General features: G+C 46.8%; 1 protein-coding gene across 1 annotated transcript in view; it reads right to left on the bottom strand.

Annotated features, from left to right (window-relative positions):
* LOC126470321 (elongation of very long chain fatty acids protein AAEL008004-like) overlaps nucleotides 1–9950 on the bottom strand; it is a 655643-nt gene extending 645693 nt beyond the window's left edge. The window contains exon 1 of the mRNA XM_050098103.1: nucleotides 9864–9950. The gene's annotated coding sequence lies outside the window, so the exon portion shown is untranslated. The remainder of the gene's footprint in view (nucleotides 1–9863) is intronic.
* Nucleotides 9951–10432: the final 482 nt, after the last annotated feature.

The raw sequence follows: 10432 nt of genomic DNA on the forward strand, positions 1-10432 counted from the left end.
ACATCGATGTTGTCGCCAGTGGTCGGTGGAAGATGCACGTGCCCGTCGACCTGGGACCGGACCGCAACGACGCACGGATGCACGCCAAGACCGTAGGATCCTACGCAGTGCTGTAGGGGACCGCACCGCCACTTCCCAGCAAATTAGGGGCACTGTTGCTCCTGGGGTATCGGCGAGGACCATTCGCAACCGTCTCCATGAAGCTGGGCTACGGTCCCGCACACCGTTAGGCCGTCTTCCGCTCACGCCCCAACATCGTGCAGCCCGCCTCCAGTGGTGTCGCGACAGGCGTGAATGGAGGGACGAATGGAGACGTGTCGTCTTCAGCGATGAGAGTCGCTTCTGCCTTGGTGCCAATGATGGTCGTATGCGTGTTTGGCGCCGTGCAGGTGAGCGCCACAATCAGGACTGCATACGACCGAGGCACACAGGGCCAACACCCGGCATCATGGTGTGGGGAGCGATCTCCTACACTGGCCGTACACCACTGGTGATCGTCGAGGGGACACTGAATAGTGCACGGTACATCCAAACCGTCATCGAACCCATCGTTCTACCATTCCTAGACCGGCAAGGGAACTTGCTGTTCCAACAGGACAATGCACGTCCGAATGTATCCCGTGCCACCCAACGTGCTCTAGAAGGTGTAAGTCAACTACCCTGGCCAGCAAGATCTCCGGATCTGTCCCCCATTGAGCATGTTTGGGACTGGATGAAGCGTCGTCTCACGCGGTCTGCACGTCCAGCACGAACGCTGGTCCAACTGAGGCGCCAGGTGGAAATGGCATGGCAAGCCGTTCCACAGGACTACATCCAGCATCTCTACGATCGTCTCCATGGGAGAATAGCAGCCTGCATTGCTGCGAAAGGTGGATATACACTGTACTAGTGCCGACATTGTGCATGCTCTGTTGCCTGTGTCTATGTGCCTGTGGTTCTGTCAGTGTGATCATGTGATGTATCTGACCCCAGGAATGTGTCAATAAAGTTTCCCCTTCCTGGGACAATGAATTCACGGTGTTCTTATTTCAATTTCCAGGAATGTATTTAGGACCCGCGCCCGGGTTCCCGGGTTCGATTCCCGGCGGGTCAGGGATTTTCTCTGCCTCGTGATGACTGGGTGTTGTGTGATGTCCTTAGGTTAGTTAGGTTTAAGTAGTTCTAAGTTCTAGGGGACTGATGACCATAGATGTTAAGTCCCATAGTGCTCAGAGCCATTTTTCCACTTAGGAACCGAGTACTTAACCACTGCGGCAACTCTTGTCCGCAGCTCGTGGTCTAGTTGCTGCCTCTGTATAACGGGGTCCCGAGGACTGGGTGTCTGTGTTGTCCTCTTCATTGCACCACCATAATCATCATTTGTGACAGTGGTTAGATTGGAATGTGTAAAAAAATTGCACTGTGAAAAAACTGGGACTTTGTACGGGCGCTGATGACCGTGCAATTGAGCGCCCCACAAACCAAACATCATCATCATCATTGCGGCATCTCATTCGATCCGTAAGTAAATGAGGAGGAAGTGCATCAGTCACCGAAATAGGGCGGGGTAGACGCGTGGTCTGGGGCGTCTTGTCATGGTCCCCGCAGCTCTCCCCGTCGGAGGTTCGAGTCCTCCCCTCGGGCATGGGTGTTTGTGTCGTCCAGAGTTTAAGTTGGATTAAATAATATGTAAGCTTAGGGACCGATGACCAAAGCAGTTTGGTCCCATAAGATCTTACCACAAAATTACAACTTCTTTTAGGAAGCGAAATAAAAGGGTATGTATAGCAAACTGCGAATACGCAGCCCGTTAGCGAAAGGGGGTAAACAGTGTTGTCCATGTGCTGAGCTTTTCGCGGTATAGAGCACATGCTGACTATGCGGCTTCATGTCAAATTAGAGTGAGTCAGTGGGAGGATTATTTATGGTAGCCAATGAAACTAGTTTATGTCGCTCACATACATGTAATTACATTTTGCAGGAGGCTTTTCCTTTATATTCTTCCTTTGCTGCAAGTAAACGTTTCTGTTATTGATGAATACACACACAGGGAGTTACAGTACGATACCGACAAAATTCGAGGGATTTTAGGGGGTGTCGTGAGGGACAAATTGAGGGTAGGAACCTGTATCTGGAAACGTCATAAAACGACGTTACAGAGCGTCGAAGTTATAGGCGCCGGAGCCTGCCGTTAGGCCACCCCCTCCCCAGCAAATGTGACTTTGTACGCTGACGGACCGTAGGCGGAACTTCTCGCAATGTTGTTTGTTATTTAGTGATCACGGCTGATTGCCACGATCGCCAGTGAAGAAGAGGAAGCTGACTGCTGCATAGGCAGGCCTTGTCTCCTACGAATGCGATGCTATGTTGCCTCAGTGGATGACGGTTTCAGACGTACGTTTCCATCCTCAGCTTATTATTCTCCTGGAATCCTCTAAAATCTCGAGTGTTATCGTTATGCAGGAGAAAAATAAACTGCAGACAGAAACCCGTGTCCAAAACATGCACTGACGCAGCAGAGCATTACATTCATAGGAGATAAGGTTCAAATGGCTCTGAGCACTATGGGACATCGGAGGTCATCAGTCCCCGAGAACTTAGAACTACTTAAACCTACCTAACCTAAGGACATCACACACTTCCATGCCCGAGGCAGGATTCGAACCTGCGACCGTAGCGGTCGCGTGGATCCAGACTGAAGCGCCTAGAACCGCTCGACCACACCGGCCGGCTAGGAGATAAGGCTTGTGTATGTAGCAGCTAGCTCCATCTTCTCCATTGGCGATCACTTAATAACAATCAATACTGCGAGACGTTCCGTTTACGGTCTGTCAGCATACCAAGTCTCGTTTGTTGCAAAAGATGTGGCCTAGCAGCAAGCGCCGGTCCCTGTAATTTCGACGATCTGTAGTTTCGTTGGATGACGTTTCCGGACATATGTTCGTATCCTCAATTTGTTCCTCTCGACAACCTCTACAGCCCCTCGAAGTTTTTTGGTATCATTTGTTAACACTCTTTGTATATAAAGGGTCTCTCCAACGAGTCGTCAGATGCATTTTCTTTGGTGTTCCGTCAGATATTTGCAATTCCGTTTTCACATTGTGTAACGGGAGTCAGCTGAAAATATTACTGCTCATCACGTCTGACATGAGACGCCCAGTGTTGACAGAAAGCTTCAGTTTGTTTCCTGTTGCAAACAAAATGGTTTTTCAAGTGGAATTTTACGTGGTCATTCGATACAGTGTTCCTAAATTGATTTAGTCCGATATTCGTTTTACCAGTAGATATTAACAGGGACAGTAAAACCCGAAGAATAAACAGCAATCCAGTAGCGACTAAGTGGAGGTGTATTCATGGCCGTAGCAGTCAGAGCGGGCCACGGCTGGAGTGCTGGTTATTCTTCGAATTTTATTGTCCCTGTTAATGCATATCGATAAAAAGGATATCGGAGTGCCCTCTACTTAATGGGCTCGTGAAATACCGGTATAAAAATAATTTTGTTTACAATAGAAAACAAACCGACAATTTCCGTAAACATTGGCTGAAAGACGTGGAGGGCACTACTTATTTGGGCTGACTCCAGCTACAGAATGCAGGAACAAAATTGGAAATATCTGCTGAAACGCCAGAAAAAATGCGCCTGACGATTCTTGGGAGGGACACCCTGTGTGTAGCTCATATGCATATTTTATGTTAAAATGTTATTAATGTCAACCTGAAATACAAATCTTGATTGCGGTAACAAATTGATATGAATTACTCTCGCTGTGTGCACAGCCCTTCATTGATTTTCTGCTGCTACCGCATCGTAACGTTCTGTTATTAACACGCAGAGGACTAGCACACTTTTTTTATTGAAATAGCTATTAATGAAATCTCCTGTAACACGGTGTCTTGGTCGCGGTGACGGACTGATACGAATTAATTCGTATTTTCGAACTATGTAATGGTGCCGACATTTCCTTCCTAGTCTGAGCTTGTGCTCCGTCTCTAATGACCTCGTTGTCGACGGGACGTTTAACACTAGTCTCCTCTTCTCCTCAAGATCTGTTCAAAAACTCATCTCAGAGTGCCCTTCACGAAAAAATTACATTATTAGAGACGTATCTCGTCCACTTACACGAGTTGACACTAAAGAAATGGAAACCCAAGGCAAATGCACGCTGGTGACGGGTAAGTTCCGTTTCTATCTTCTCTTCGTTGGTATACAGTGGACTCCCACAAACCTTCTACGGAAGACGATTGACGTAATAACCAGTGTACAGTTTCCTCCTGTTTCCATTTGTTTACTGTTAATTGCAGCAAGTGACGAGTTACATGTTATATGAATGCGCGGTGTTGTTCTTTCGGAATAACCTAGTAAGCAGGAGATCACGGGTTCGACTCCCAGTCCAGTACACATTTTCGCTCGTCGCCGCTGATTCCGCGTGATGTCCAGCTGCACCTGACAGCTGTGCTCCCCTTCAATTTCCATATGGACGAGTTAGATTACCACGGATACTTGCACTTTATGGTATTACAACAGAGACAAAGTCAAATTTGCGTTACGTTTTTACACTGAAGAGCAGAAGAAAGTGGTAAACCTGCCTAATATCGTGTAAGGCCCCCGTGAGCACGCAGGAATGCCACAACATTACGTAGCATGGAGTCGAGTAATGTCTCAAGTAGTGCTGGAGGGAACTGACAAAATGAATCCGTAAAAGGACGACTGGGTGGAGATTTCTTGTGAACAGCACGTTGCAAGGCGTCTCAGATATGCTCAATAATGTTCATGTGTGGGGAGTTTGGTGGCCAGAGGAAGTGTTTAAACTCAGAAGAGTATTCCTGGAGCCACTCTGTAGCAATTCTGGACATGTAGGGTGTCGCATTGTCCTGCTGGAATTGCCCAAGCCTGTCGGAATGCACAATGGACATGAATGGATGCAGGTGATCAGACGGGATGCTTACGCACGTGTCACCAGTCAGAGTAGTATCTAGACGTATCAGGGGTCCCATATCACTCCAGCTCCACACGCTCCACACCATTACAGAGCCTCCACCAGCTTCAACAGTCCCCTACTGACATGAAGGGTCCATGGATTCATGACGTTGGCTCCATACCCGTACACGTCCATCCGCTCGATACAATTCAAAACGAGACTCGTTCGACCGGACAACATGTTTCCAGTCATCAACAGTCCAATGTTGGTGTTGATGGGCTTAGGCGGGTCGTAAAGCTTTGTGTAGTGCAGTCACCAAGGGTACACGAGTGGGTCTTAGGTTCCGAAAGCCGATATCGATGATGTTTGGTTGAATGGTTCGCACAGTGGCACATGTTGACGGTCCAGCATTGAAATCTGCTGCAAGGATTGCACTTCTGTCACGATGAACGATTCTCTTCAGTCGTCGTTGGTCCCGTTCTTGGAGGATCTTTTTCCGGCCGCAGCGGTGTCGGAGATTTGATGTTTAGCCGGATTCGTGAAGTTCATGGTACACTCATGAAATGGTCGTACGAGAAAATCCCCACTTCATCGCGTTGTTGCATCCCATCGCTCGTGCGCCGATTATGACACCACGTTCAGAGTCACTTAAACCTTGATAACCTGCCATTGTAGCAGCAGTAATCGATCTGAGAAGTGCGCAAGGCACTTGTCTTATATAGTCGTTGCCGACCGGAGCGCCGTATTCTGCCTGTTTACATATCTCTGTATCTGAATACGCATGACTATATCACTTTCTTTGGTGCTTCAGTGTAATAAAGTAATGTTTACATGAATGGTACACTGTTAATGTTCATATTTTAGTAACGAATAAAGTTGCAAGGGAGGCAATCATGCTGGGTAATGTCCCCCTAGCAGCTAAACAACATGTGCTTTATACATTCTTTGTTTGTCTTCTGGGGAAAGCGTTATTTTCGGTGTTCAAGATAAATGAAATACTCGAAAACAAAGTGTTTATTTATTACGTTTTCTTGTATATTTGAGCCTGCAAACGAAGTGTTTTTCTCCGAAAATTCAAATTGATCGTGTTCTAGCACCTAGTATATTAAGGTTTTTCCCTTTGTTGTTATTTCATCCCCCCTGGCCCCTTGTGGGTGGGGGTGGGCTGTCAACCCACTCTTCAGACAGCTGGGCAAGTAATACTAAATTAGATTAAAAAACACTAATATAAATGTGAGATGTTTACATGGATTTAAAAGATTCGGAATGGTGGAAAATTAATGGGGATATTAATATGTACACTAAACAAGGCGTTTTCTATGTTTAAAATAAAAACATTAATAGTAAAAGGATAAAATGGAAAACTGCAAGAGTACATTTAAAGCTGTTAAAATACGGTTTCAAGAACACTGATCTCAAAAAGAAGCACTTCTTTGCCACTAAAACTGGAAGGACCTGCCCGAGGATTGGGAGCCTATGTTGAAGAGGATAAGGTTTAACAAGGAGGATGTAAGGATGGAGGACTGGTGCGTGGTATCGATGGAGTAGGAGTGGTTGTTGGGAAACGAGAATGGGCAAGGGGGAGGACTAGATACAGCTATCAGTGAAGCCAAAATCTGAAGGAGAAAAACGGGATAGGGAAAGATGGGGGAAGCGGAGGAAGGGATACGGAAATATGAGGAGGAGAGGGAGCCCTGATGAAGTGGAATAGATGGGGTGGATTTAAAGTTGCTAGGAGGGGTAAATTTCGTGTCAGAGTTCATGATCTGGGAGGGGAAGACGGTGTAAATTTCTTTGGGAGAGTATGTGGAGCGTGTGAAAGTGTAGAGTTGGTGGGATGTAGTGGTAGAGGTGCGGCAGCATCATGTGGGGATCGGAAAGTAGAGGGGAAACTATAAAACTATTTGAGGCAAGTTTGCGGATGAAGTAGGTTGTTAGGATGTGTTCAGTGTGAGTGAGGAGAGGCGGGAAGGTAATGATTTGGTGAAGGATCCTTATGGGAGAAGGTAAACGGATGCGGAATGCGAGGCGGAGTGCACCACGAACAGGTCAGTTCAGCGGAGCACTGCAAAATGCTCTTCCGGGAGACTACTGCCGTTAGATTAATGAAATTACAACGGACCTGTACCGCGAAAGTTGTCTCAGATTGGAAATTCCAATGTAGTTTAGTTATGGCCAGGCCACCTTCCTGCGTATGGCAGCAAGCCTGTATTATATTTGGCGGTCACTGGAAGGGGCTACTCAACTTCCGAATGGACAGCTGGAAGGGACGCCTTGCGGTTTCCGCGCGGGTCACGACTTCCGGCCGTCCTGCACTGCCGCTAGCGGCTACGCCATGTGGGGCCGCCTGCGCGCATCTCTCGCACCTGCTTTTTTCCTACACCCTATGTACTCACCCATACACGGTGCACCGCTAATTTCCGGAAACAATCCGCACGCATTTTTCTGACACGATTGCATTTATAGCGAACTTCGTTTCTCAAACGTTGATTACATGCGTTAAAGCAAGGGTGGTTCCAAGGTCCGTCTAGTTGAATTTATTACGTGAGATAGAGCATTAGACTGAGTGTGGTTTTTAGACGGTCTTCCCACTTCCTTTACGCAAACTCCGGATCGATAACTAAGCTCTGCATGACCCACCCCGTTCACAAACACTTGCAACCAGATTTACATATCAAAGAGGATTACACGCTACATAGACCTTCTCAACGACAAGCGGTGTTGGAATATGCAAGATCTTTATTCCAGTGGTCTATAGCTTCAAGCAAGTCACCTTATCTCTAAACATATAGATGGAACAGGCTGAACAAGTTAGATCACAACCATTGCCAATACTTATTGTCGCTGAAAGATGGAGGGGTCAATTCCCACCCATCAAAAATCGCGGTAGCACAAAACACCAAATGCTGGTGGTCAACAGTGCTGTTTTCCATGTGGTTCCGCCAAAAGTACGGCCGCGTCAACATATCTCAGCCTATCGTTATGTTTTGAAACCTGCTTTAGTACAGGGCGAAAAGTAGTGCCAGTAAAATCTTTTTCGTTCCGTTCTCCGAGATGATATTTGCGAAATACGTTTGAAAATTCTGAGTGAGTAGTAATTACTGTTCCACGTGCCATACTCGTTAAGGATGCAGTATAAGCATTGCTATCTTGACAATTAAAGTACTCCTACACCACTCGGCAACTTTGCTTGACCCACAGGAGAACGGTACGTAAAAATGAATACGTGACTGTATAGATCGTTACTGCCGTTTATGACACTGTAAAATGAGCAAGAGCGTCATTATATTTTTAGCGTCTGCATTTATCTTTACTATTCGTAGTGTGTCTTCACAGGAAGTCCTCCATGTACGAGTAACAAGTATTCAGACATGTCTGTCGCGTAAGCTAAACAGCTGATTCAACCAAGCCCGCTCTCTTTCCATATAATTCTTGTCATTAACGTACAAAGGTTCTTTCACGAAGCGTCACCGCCCATGATATTTTGACAGTCTCCAGTGTGTAAACATCCACTGGCTCGCGCTGTGTTGTAAACGAAAACAGGGGCAACAGAACTCCACAGCCAAAGAACTAACAATGCTCGCAGGAATGCAACACTACAGAAGGAGAGCTTACGTCACCATAAACATACTGTTTACTGCACGAGTCGTCATCAAGTTGCAATGACTGGCAGCGGAGGAACGAGATACGAGTACAAGAAGATTTCAAATATATTTCACGCTACATTTGCAATAAGCCACTAACGCATAAGGAAAATAGTTAGACGTCGGAAATAATAAAGGTTAGCTGTCCTATCACGCTCTGACTAGTACTTCAGAACATACATTGTCCAGACTTACCGTGAAAACGTGCTTCATAAAACAAGAAGTGATAACGAGCGGGTTGACGTGTTATGGCATCTGCTTGTTTTCTCCTTAGGCCAAGAAAAATATTCTAAGAGAAAACGCAGTGGCACACTCATTCCCGAAAAGTAATTTTTTTTAAAAGTAATAGTTAAACTCCATGGCAACAGAAGAATACTAACACGTAAGTTAATACTGGAGGAAAAATGCATTAAAAGTTCCGAGCGATCCGCTTAACTCAAGAATGTGCGCTACGCTGCAAACATCTCTATATCACAACCACACACAAAAATAATAAAAGCTCCTCAAAAGAGCAACAGCTGTAAATGCAATACCGCCTTGTCAAGAAGCGACAATACATTAAAAGGCGTGCGAAAAACATTGGTATCCGTAACTGCTAAGACCAGCGTGTAATTTAAATGGCAAGACACGCGTGTGATTCACCAGCTCATCGTAGTTAACAGAGGCGCCTTGCCTGTTTACAACGGCAGACAGCGCCTGAGATAATCTCACGTACTTCAAAAAAAGGCGGGAAAGGCGGCGCGCAGAACACAGCTCTGACGCGGCCGTTCAAATTTCAGATGCCAGCGTGCCTGCAAAATTTAGCACGTGGGCCGCTTCTGCTACGAGTGCATTACTCTACGGCCGCGTGGCGGCCGTGCAAATTCCCTACTCCGGCCAGCGCGTGCGGAACACGTGGTCGGGATGAAAGAAGAAGATAAAGCGAAAATAGACATGCTCTGTATCCTTTGCGCACACATCTGCACTCGGCAATTTACAACCTTACTGAAACACACTTTTAAAAAATTCCTAAGAGACTTCTGCAGCAGCGGATTGAATAACTCTTTTTTGTTCATATTATAGAAATGACACACTCGTCGGGAAATAAATTTCGTAACATCACAGCACGATAACAGCGACGATTTCCAACACACGAGAGCGCACCCGCAACGAAAACACGTGAGAGAAATTTGTAGTGAGAGTGTCTATTTTTGCAGCCCGGCTAATCGGTGACAATTCTTGACTGAGAAAATAGTCGGAACGGGGCAACGTTTCTAACATGTGTGGAAGAGGTGAAGCCAGCTCGTGCGAAGCATTAAAATTGTTATTAATAATCACGTACCTGGAGAAGAAAGCGGCCCCTCCCAGCAGAGCAACGGCAAGCCAGTCCGGCGACAGTCCACACAACCTCAACAACGGCTGGCTAACGACTGACTGAGGCGCGCGCCCGCTGGCTCAGTATAAAACATCACTTCCCTCCCTCCCTCGCCCCCCCCACTCGCTGCGCGGACTGCCCCCCACCCTCCCTCCGCCATGCCTAAGGCGCTGCGTGCCGCGGCTACCTGAACCACGCGCCCAAAACGCACGTCTCCTTTCCTTTCCTCGCGCACAACACTTCACATTGAGCCACCGTCACAGCCAGCGGTAGGCTCTCGGCAGTACTAACTGCCCACTTCGCTTAGCTCAGCATGTTGATGTTCGCAGCTGTCCAGAAGACCTACGTGCGTATCTCTACGAACTGCAGACGGAATGCGGCAGAGTGAAAAAAGAATAAATAAGCAGAGAAAACTATATTTTTTTCAGTGGCATCCGGGATATACCATACAAGTACCGATAACAGGTTGTTCAGTTAAGAGCGAATGAAATGTCACGTATAAGGACCACTAGATACTGTAAAAGAGCGATGCACTT

This window comes from Schistocerca serialis, chromosome 3, assembly GCF_023864345.2.
Source record: "Schistocerca serialis cubense isolate TAMUIC-IGC-003099 chromosome 3, iqSchSeri2.2, whole genome shotgun sequence".
NCBI classification, from domain to species: domain Eukaryota; kingdom Metazoa; phylum Arthropoda; class Insecta; order Orthoptera; family Acrididae; genus Schistocerca; species Schistocerca serialis.